The sequence below is a fragment of the Argiope bruennichi genome, chromosome 8 (genome assembly GCF_947563725.1).
Source record: "Argiope bruennichi chromosome 8, qqArgBrue1.1, whole genome shotgun sequence".
NCBI classification, from domain to species: domain Eukaryota; kingdom Metazoa; phylum Arthropoda; class Arachnida; order Araneae; family Araneidae; genus Argiope; species Argiope bruennichi.
The window spans coordinates 120,285,557-120,297,267 of NC_079158.1; positions in this window are offsets into that span (position 1 = coordinate 120,285,557).

Here is an 11,711-nt window from a genome sequence, read left to right on the forward strand (position 1 = left end):
TATATGTGTGTGTGTGTGTGTATGTATGTAATGATATTTTAAACTCTTAATTTCAATTTAATAATTTCCAAGCTTTTATCTTAATTTAGCTCATAGTAAGTTCATTCTCTTATTTCGTAATCCAATTCCCCTTTCTCTACTTAATTAATTCAAGAGAAGCTTTATAAAATTGCTGAATCGGCTAAATGCCGACACTTTCACAAGCTCGGCGTGAAGGGGTAAAAAATGTCCAGTAAGCACATTCTTTCTTAAAAGATCCTTGTGTTTCCCTTACATGTGATTGACATGCTTCAGAAATCCCTATTAGAATCTTATTAATATATTAGCACTATGAAGAAATGTTTTCCCTACCAAAATCATAGGTTATATAAGACCAGGGATAAAATGTCCAAGAGCTTTTCCCTTATTCCGTTTCTGTGTCGCTCTGTGTGCTCATCGCTTGTACATATGCTTGCTTCTTCAAAATGAAATTAAACGACGTCATGAAATTAAAAGTTTCTTCACTGTCTTCCAACTGCATTCTGCTTTACAACAAATAAAGCTTACATATATATATATTAGAAAGCAAAGATATATGATTCTAAGATTGTTTAAAATAAAAAATTGAGATCATTTTTTCCCTATTTTTTAATATGTATTTCATCAAAATTAGACGACATAATAATAACGTTAAAAAATCGCCGATAGCGGCAATTATTAATAAAATTAATTTAATTATTTAAATCCATGTTGATGAATATATCTTATCAGAATAAGATACCATATGATTTTAAATTCTTCTTGAGCGATGATAATAGAACATTCCAAGTGGCCAACTGTATTTAAAAAAAACGATGAAATTAATTGGCGACGAAAGATCGAGAAAATACTTATCATGAAATTTATTTTTAAAATAATCAATTAATTATTTTAATGATCTAATCAGGTGTCAGTTGTCTTGCCAAAGTATAAAATAAGCTAGTGTTTAAATTTTGAATTATGGTTTGCAATATACATTATATGCAAAGTAATTTTCTACACAATTTTGCATTTTTATGCAATAAATATAATTTTTAAAAAATTAAATACAATTTTAAAGGCACTTTAGCATTCTGGACTCTTTGTTAGTTCGGTGGTCTTTTGATTTGATGTCTGCCACATTATTGTGTCTTAAGTAATTAAATCAGCTGATTGATATTAAATAAATATTTTTGGTAATGTTTTAATATTTGATGCATCTGGTTTTGTGAAGAATTAGCATTAAATATCATTAACATTTTACTGACAGCCCGATTTGTATTTGTTTGCATAAATATTCTAACTGACTTCAGAAAAATGGGAAGATTAAGAAAGAGGTGTATGCATAAATTTGCAAAAGGCTTTCATTGAAATTTCTATTTCTATTCTTTGAATATTTGATTTATTATCTATCTAGTTAATATTCACTTTATCTATATTATCTCTAAAATTATGATTTTTTTCTCTTTTTTTTCAATGTTTATCACTTTATGTTATATTGGGTATATAGAGATGAAAGACAGCAAATCTTTCATTTTTACTATTTGGAAATCGGAATTAAGTTATGTAATTATAAACCGATCACTATCTTTGGGGTTTCAATATACATTTAATTTTTAATTAATTTTCAACTGAACCAGCGGGAGTGGTCACCTCAAAACGTTCTCGCACACTCTGCAATAAACTTGTCATGCCAGAGACGCGGACAAGGCACGTCCGCCACAGCGCGACACAAAAGCCGAAGTGGGGAAGAAGAGAGAAATAAATTATCCCTCGTCTTATATAACATAAGATATGGATAGGGAAAATATTATTTTACAGTGCTAATATATTATTAAGATTCTGATAGGGTTTTCTGACGCATGTCAATCACATGTAAAGGAATTTTAAAAAGAATGTGCTTACTGGACAGTTTTCTATCCCTTCACGCGGAGCATGTGAATGTGTCGGTGTTTAGCCGATTCAGCAATTTTATAAAGCTTCTCTTGAATTAATTAAGTAGAGAAAGTGGAAATGGATCATGAAATAAGAGAATGAACTTACTATGGGCTAAATTAAAATAAGCCTTTGGAAATTAATAAAATTGAGATATATATATAAGGTGAAAGTACTGATCCGACAAACGGTCAATTCGTTGTTGCTTTTGGTTAAAACTTTGAAAAGTGTTTACATTATAGATGTTAAATCTGTGTACCGAATCTTATCTATCTAGCTCTTTTGGTTTTGTAGATATCGTGTTAATTTTTGTTCTGACAAACGAACTTCCTGAACAGATTTTATTCATTTACTTTGATAGAAATCTGATTTTGTTGTAAATATCATATGCAAAATTTCAACCGTCTAGCTCAAAGCGTTTTTGAATTATCTTTGTCACAGACAGACAGATGGGCATTTTCCAAAAATGTATTTTTCGAACTCAGGGAGATCTGCAACGTAGAGATTCGTCAAAATATCAAGTTCGAATGTTTTGACGACTACTATACTTTATACTATGCATATGAGAAAGTAAAAAATACTAAAATATTCTGATATCATTTATTGAAACAAATTCGAAATACAAACTCAACTTTGAAGAACTTCAACATCGGAATTTTTTCTGCAATGTTTTGTAAAAACAGCTATATCGCAAAATTTGCAATTCGGGAAACAGCAATTTTTTTTAACACGTGGATTACTACCGGATTAATGTTTGAAACAAACCTATGACTTGCACAACAAAGATGAAGTTTTAGCTTAACGAATTCACTGATACGATCTAAAACACAACTTTCAAAGTTTTTTTTTTTTTTTCCCTTCTACTTAATGTATCGGTTGTATCTTCTTTTTCACATTCGTACATATCAAGGTTATCTATCTAATAAAAGTTCTCACTGAATTGCGAAATCCGTATAATGATGCATAAAAAATAGGGTGTAAAAGTAAGATTTGGCATAGCAGTTTAACTACTACCTTTACATATGACACAAAAGTTACTCATGATAATTTTTATGCAATCGAGTCTTTTTCAATTTTGCTGCTCCTTTGAAAACTTATGCTGTCATTGCATGCATAAAATATTAGAAACAGGAGCGCTTCGTCGAGTTTTAACCATTTCTGGTTGCGAGACATGAATGTGTAATTTCAGAGAACGCTCGTGATCGGTGCTCTATCTCTCTCTTTCCCGGCTTGGAATCAACACCTGCTGACGAAATATTTTCACTTTTGTTCTGCTAACAATCGAAAGCTATTTCCACCCCCCCCCTTCGCTGAATCAGTGAATGAGCTTTAAGCTTAATTGCACATAAACTTTCACGTGCAATCTAAACACGACCTTGGCGTAATCTTTTCCTTCTTCCTGTGCGACAGTCGGCGAAATCGTTAAGGGAGGGAAAAAATAAATAAAATGAAATACAAAATAATGAAAGCAAAGTACATCTCTGTTGGTTTTTTAACAGCCTTTTAATGATCCTTGATTATAGCTTTTTCTAATTGAATATCTGAAATTAACGTTGTGATGAATCCAATTTAAAACGTGGAATATCTCATGAGTGTAATAAAATAAAGGAATGCGAGAATTTTTTTTTTAGACTTGGTATAAGTTTCATCAAGTAATTAAATAAGAGATGAAAAATTATTACTTTGTATTGAATTTGAGACAACGTTTAAATGACGTTTGAGACAACGTTTAAAATTATTAAATGACGTTTATTTTGTACTAACATTTGGCAACCAGCTAGTTTGCCGTGAATACTGGTCGAGTTTAATTTCAGTTAAATCTTGTATGTGTAACTTGATATTCATGGTTACTTCAAAAAAACGCATTGAAATATTAAATGATGTTATATTTTAAGTTCATGTATTTTTAATAGATTTGCACCTTTTCTGGCTTCTCGTATACGAAATATTGTAATGTAAAAAAAATCGAACTCGAGCTTTTGACGAATCTTCACGTTTCATACCTCTCTGAGTCAGAAAACGCGAGTTCGCAAATTGTACAGACTAAGTCTATGACAAAGGATACCGACGTGATCTGATTGATTTAAGCCTTGGCATCTTTTTGGCAATGTTTGGCACTCATACTAGTGTAGTTTTCGTTTTTTTTGGCTCAAACCTTGTACCTTTCATTAGTTTTATGGAAGATACGAGTGAATATCAACACGATCTAATTTTTATTAATATAATTTTCTCTAAATATTACTAGTAATACTACTAATACTAATTAATAATAATAATAAATATTGTTATTAGTATTAGTAATACATGTAACTAATGTTGTTTGTGGACAGAAGTATAAAAACAATATGAAAGTAATTACTCAACATATGATGCAACAATTAAATAATTCTTATTTTTCTAGGATTTTCGTGCCTTTATTAGATAATTTATGCAGTCATTGAAACTTGTTGCTGAACGTTTGTTACTTTCCCATCAACTACATATGGGGAGATGATTACTTAATGTCCAAAACGTATAAATATGTAAGCTTTAACGGAATATGTGATTTCGTAGCTCATTTTTTTTAGTTATATCAAAATAATATTAAGAAGAAACACACACAAAAATATTTTTAATAAATTGTAATTTTTATATTTCCTGAATTTAGGTTTCAGGATTTGATCTTTTCTGCTGTATGTGTATTCCAGATTAATATGACATGTAAACCGTAAAAAATAGGGGGGGGGGGATAAATTCACATATTTTATTTATTTTTATAGAAACATGTTTCGGTATGGCATCTTTTTGGCAAAACATTGCCAAAAAGATGCCAAGGCTTAAACCAATCAGAGCACGTCGGTATCCTTTGTCATAGACTTAGTCTGTACAATTTGCGAACTCGCTCAGAAAACACATTTTTGAGCTTATACTTGCATGTCCGTGAATACGATATTTCAAAAACTCTTTGAGCTAGATGGTTGAAATATAGAATATTGAATAATAATCAAATTTGTAGATTTGTATCAAATTTTGAAGGAAATCCATTCTCAGGTAGTCTGTCTGTCTAGTTCTTGTGAAAATGAATTTTATAGCTACAAAACGCAAAGAGTTACGTGGATAAAATTTGATATACAGGTTAAACGCCTAAAATACAGATACTTGTCAAATTTTGAATCAAATCCGTCAAACTTTTGGCAGTTTATCGGCCTCTACATTCGCATGCTTGTAAGTGCAGTAACTCATAAATGCAATGACTTAAATCAATGAAACTCGATATACTATCCTGTGACTACAACCGCAGTTTCATTAGGCTATTTATTGTGTATATAAACCTTCCTAATGGCTCGAGTTCAATGACATTCTAATATCGTTAAAAACAAAGCCGGTCTTCTTCATAAAGGAATACGAATGCAAAAAATCATTTGGGGCCCTAATTTTTTTGTTAAAAAAATTACAAACATAATATTACTATTGCGTATTTATTTATTACGTGATTTTGTTTTTTACTATTAATTATTTCAGGAAAATTACAAGTTTTAGCAATTTTTTTTTTCGATGTCAGTATAGCAAGTGCATGTAAGCGTGTTTCTACATTTTCATTGCCTAAAGTCGAAGCAATATCATTGCCAGAATTACTTCATAGACACGAAAACAGACCTGCTTGTGACTTATTGAAATTTAGCTTTTATTCTTTTTCCTTTTCAGCTAATTTTCTTTTTTGACACCTAGAGGGATATTTACTTGACTCGGACATGATTAAAATTATCAAAATTAAGCATTTTATGGTATGAATTCTCAAAATATTATACGCAATCTAACTTAGAAGAAAAGGTAAATGACCGTAAATCTGCTTACTTTGTGGTTATAAAATGTTGCACACTTTGCACCAGACTGTAATATATCTGTAAACTTCGTATATTTCCAAGTCCGTTCATTGTTTCAGTTAAATTTCTTCCTGTCTTCTTTCCATATCGCTATTATTATTCAGTACATTATTATAGTTCTTCATCATGATAGGGCTCCCTCAGTCGTGGGGTCTTGCTTTGCATCCTCCGCACACACCCCATCCCACCCCCAGATGGCCGACCTTGGTTAGAAACAAGCACCTACAGGATTTTTAAAATTACATATTGTTTTTTACGGTAATATTGTCTCACTTTCTTAATCCTTGTGTAAAGTGGATGCATAATTAGCAGAATCTTTCTTCCTTAGGTTTTAAAAGAGTAGGATAAATTTACATGAATAAATATTTGAAAAATAAATCATTCATTTTCCAATTTTAATATGAATCTTTTATTAAAAATTATGCAAAAATATTTTAAACCCTCGTATAAACTTCTCACTATATATCCTCATTTAAACTGCGTCAATAAAAAAACAACTTTCTATCTTTTCATTTAATAATGTAAGAAAATAATACGAATATTTGATAAAGCAATGTAAATGTCTTGAGTTACATAGTAAAAATGACATGTTGAAAAGTCATGCAAAAAATTAATTATAAAAAATCTCGAAACTTGGTGTATGGCAGATAAATTGGTGTCTTTAAAAAGATAATTTTTCTTAAATTTTAAGATGGTGTAAAAATTAGTTTTGTGCAGTAGTTTTCAGAGTTACTTAACCACGGAGTTTGATATCGCGACAAAACGCCAAAATCTGACTTAGATTTTAATTAATTAAATTAGAAAAAATTGCTTTGACGAGCACATTTTTATATCCCATAATATATTCTTGCGAAATTTCATAGCTCTACATCAAACAGTTTGTCCTGTTGAGTGTCAGTGCAGTCACAATGTTCTTTATTATTAGCAGAGACAGAAAGAATAATGATACATGGTTTATTATTCGTATATATGCATATTAATTCGTATTTTTCGTTATTACCGTTCAATTAGTGAAATTTCTCTGCAATATAAGGCTACCTAATAAATTAAACAAAATCGTGTCGGTAAACCAGAAAGCGAAGATAGCTTCTATCCAGAGTTACCAAATACCCGCCACTATTTCTTTATATAATTTCATCACAGTTCATAAGAAAAGAAAGCAATTTAGGAAAACTTTCTATTAAAATACCACATATATAAGCTAAAAAAAAACAATTAAAATTTGTCGAGGATTAAAAACTTTTTAGTTCTCGATTTCTGAAGCTTTGCAGCTGTCTAAATATTTTTAATACATAAGTTATTTATTTAGTTAATTAATTAGTATTTATAAGTTATTAATTACTTTTCTCAGAGAGAAATTGTCGTCATATGATTTCTGAGTCAACACTTCTCCTCTCCAAACTTCCACTCCGTACTGTTGAGGGACTCGGAGCATGAGTCAATGAATTTTGTCCATGAAAATCTCTTCAGAGTTACTCATAAGATAAACCAATAACTTTTTATTGACTGGAGATGCAACATTTTATGCTACTTAACGTTGAAAATCGATGTTTGAGCTGTATCTTTGCTCTTCAGCCACTTTGATTTTAACTACAGATAAAAATACTTATGATTATTCTTATAAAGAAGATATAAAGTGCAAGGGGCATTATTTAAAAAAAAAAGCTATCTGTCAGAATTCTTAAGAAAATAATTAATTAAAAATGTATTCATTTCTAATAAATTCTATAATCAAAAATTAATTAGGAAAGAACAAATTAAAATTTTGGAGATACAACGCATTTTTTGTTTAATTTTTACAATTCATAACAATCTAAAAAGTTCTTGATTTCTCGTTTGGAAAGGTACTAATAAAATCGTTACCAGCATCAAACAATCAAATTCTGTTAAGAAATTTGGAAAACTCAAGAAGTTTCTTTATTTAGCTCATGGCATTGATCATACAGAAGTCATGTTATTTTCATGATTTCTTTGAAAATAATCCTATGTACTATTTCAAAAATTTCCTTTTTTTTTTCTTCTCAAAGTATGTTATTTTTGAAATTAACGTCTCCACATCGCAAATGTACTCATTACAGTGGGACAAAAATAAAGTAATATTTTTCCTCTCCTTTTTTTAAAATCATATCTGTCTATTCTATTCTCATGATCGCAACCAACAATAAAAAACAACAATTTCATAATTTTATCTTCTTTTCAGTAGATATTATTGATATCTACCCATGATAACTGGTGTTAAATTCCCCAGACGTTTCTATTTGTAATTGTTTTGTTACATTTATTTAAAAAATTAGTCATTTTACTGTTCTGTGAAAATGTATGCCGATTTTCAACAAGTATAGAGATACCAAAATAGAAATAGTATGTTTGATCTAAATGGGGTTCAGTTTGTTAAAATATCTTTATTTAATCAAGCGACAAGTTTCTTTTAAATCAATAAAGTTTACCAAAGAGAATGAGTAGTTATGTAAGAGTGAAAAATAAAACAAATAGTTTTTATCCTTATTTTTGCAAATTGTAAGATAAATACTGTTTCCTGTGTTACTTTTTGATTTTCTATTGGATGTGTTTATTTCCATGGAAAATATAAAAATCGTCCCATACTTAAGAAACCACACAAGGCTATTGCGCACCACCTAGTTATAGTTTTCTGATAGAGCTAAGGTTGAGTCCTAAGGGTCATCACCGTTTACAGTACACCCCCTCTCGTGTGAGGCATGCTCTGTCTTCGATAGGAGGTAGCCGGTCCCCACCATTTCTGGACTCACCAAGGTGGCGAAAACCAACCACCTTACTGAAAGCTTCTCATTCTCAATTTTTAGGTGCTCCCCCAGTGGGGGTCGTCCCATAAATAAGTAAGTCAATCAAAAAAATTGCGCTCATTCGTAAAAATTTTACAAATTTTAAATGTGTTTTAAAGAATCTGCGAATATGTTGTAAATTTTAGAATGTTACTTTAAAATCAAGCTGCAGTATATTCACTGAATTTTACCACACATACAGCAGTTTCCAGAGTATTCTAGTAATAACGAACTTGTGATCCAATTATTTGATACTACTTATTTGTTATTTTCAATTACCGCATCATAAACAATCGGCAGCCACACATATTATCAATCTATTTTTATAAAGGCGAGCATTATAAAACAATAAACGCTTTAATTTTCAAAATGCAAATTTCATTCGTATTTCCATAATAAGTTATTTCACAAACAAAAACACATTTTACCCTATTGAGAGTTCAACGACTCCTATAGAAGTAAAATGATAATTGCATTACATGTTAAAGAGACATGCCTTCCTGTAACCTTTTGTCACTTTCCTCTTAAAATACATACTCATTTGTCAAGTCAGTGATTTAAATTATTAATATTACCATATACATATACATATTAATATTACCATATACATAGTTGAATGTGCTTATTCCTTAAACCACATAATGTTATTAAACAGGCATATTATTTATAACGTAATGTAAAAAATTCTACGAAATGTTCCACAAGATAGATTGATGACCGTATACTAAATTTGGCGCGTAGTGTCTTCTAGGCTTTTTAGACTCACACCGAAAAGATTTTTCGATTAATTAAATTTAATTAAATCAATTAAAAATCGAAAAGATTTTTTTAATTCATTAAAAATTAAATGTAAATTTCAATTTTAGCATATATCCTCAATAACTTTAGAGAATATTATTGCATAAAAACTAATTTTACATTACTTAAAAATACAAACTGTCAGCTTTTCAACGATACCAATTTTCTTTTAGTCAAATATTGTATTTCTGTTTGATAGTTTTTTCAAAATGTGCTATGCAATGGCTGATGCAATAGATTTTTACCATCCATTTGTTATAAAAATTATTAATAGAAGTTCATTAAATTGTGGAATCTATCTTCACAATATAACCATTAATTAAAAGATTAATGAATTTATATTTCAAGAATATTTAATTTTCAAAACTTACTTGCAAATTTCTGTTTTGGAAAAAATGGAAATATCTCACGTCTTGTATTATTTTGATGCAATTTTATTAGTTTGTTAATCTGATTTAGAAACGATGGCGAAACAGTATTATAAAAACGCAGACGATAAAAAAATTAATGTTTTTAACATAAGGTCGTTATCTTATCTTTTTTTTAGACCAAAATTTAGGCCTGGTGATTCAAAAACATAGAATCTCAGATATTCCATTTGAGGAAATTTGCATAGCACAGGAAATCAAACAGACGTTTAATCTTTGTATCGAATCTTCATGCTTCATTTTCCAAACCGCCATTCATTGGTATTTTGTCACAAATAGAAAACGATATTATTTGAATAGTCTTTTTTAAAACATATTCTTGTTAGTGTACTGAATAGTAGTTTATTTATTTTAATAATTTTTTATTTTTCAATTTTTAATTTATTTTTTATTATAAATTTATAGAATTCTGAAATAATTTTTTTTTTCAAATTCACTACAACGTGAAGTCACAAGCTTGGAATAAAAAATTTAGTTAAATTAATGATTAGCTGATAATTACGCTCAGAAAATATTAAAATTAAAATGTCATAATGTCATCAAAATATCATAATAAAATAGTCATCAGCGAAATAATATATTGTTTGAATATCAAAATAATGTAGTAGACACACAAGTGGGAATATTTCAAAATTCGAACACATTGGAAAGTTTGGAGATCGATAAAAAAGTTCCATCTTTACAAAATAATAATAATAATAAAAAAATAAAAAAATTAATTGAAACATAAGTTTGATGTGCCATACCCCGTGAAACTTCTTATAGAATTCTGCCAACATGTTCTATTGAAACTCTTCGTTTGTTCGCATTGTTTTTTTTTTAATGTTCGTGCATCTATATGTCAAAATAAAAGTTGTATTTCTTGAACAAGTGAGTTTTGTTATCGAAGCCGGTTGAAATATGACACATAAATGGGGAATTACATTTATATCACAAACATTACATTTATGCGCAGAAAATACAGCTGTTTGTAAAACATTGGGAACGAAAACTTTCACAAGTGTTTAAAAAGAATCTAAAATACGATAACAATGAACAATACTATTTGCCATCAATTGAGGAGAACACGAATCTATTCATAAACAAAAAATATAATATCCATGTAAATCAATATCCCTCCGCATAATGGGACTCAACGATAAGATAGTCTTTCCAAATGTTTATATGTTTGCAAGCATTTACTTTAGTTTTCTTCTTTGTCATGTCTATTCGGCACAGACAATTTTTCTCAAATTAATAGCAATTTGTTTTAATTTTATTTTCGTTGGTGGAGTTATGATGCTTGTCTCGAAGGTAAATGTATTGGGGGAATCAGCTTTCTACACTTAAATACTGAATAATGGAGGTACTCCTCTACACCCTCCTATTATTTAATGATGAAGCCAATAATTTTTAGGCATATTGTTGCCGAACCTGGAGTCTTGAAAGTAATGATGTTTTCGAAATAGTATGAGTAATTACAAAATTAAACCTCCTGTCACAAAATTCAAGAATCTCTTTTTATACTGTTTATTAAATACAGGTAAACACTACTCAGGGATAATATGGTTCAGATTAAAATTAACATGTACATGCGGGCTGTATCATAAGAGACAATTATAACAGAAAAAATTAAAGGGAAATGAGTTCTGAATATTCTTAGATCGCCACAATGGTTCTGTCGTTGCCTAAAGTGCTTTGTTGCTAAAGCTTTTCCGCCAAAATGGCAAAAACTTTACCAAAAGAGCTTCGCTTGTACTAAGGGCAGAACTTCTTGTTTTGCTATGTTCTCTGTTTTGAATGACCAAACGTTTAGAAGAAACCAATAGCTTTACAGTTCAATCACGTCGAGAGCGGAAAAAAAAAAAAAAAAAATGGAAACCGCAAGTGATGGATGATGGCGTAACTGC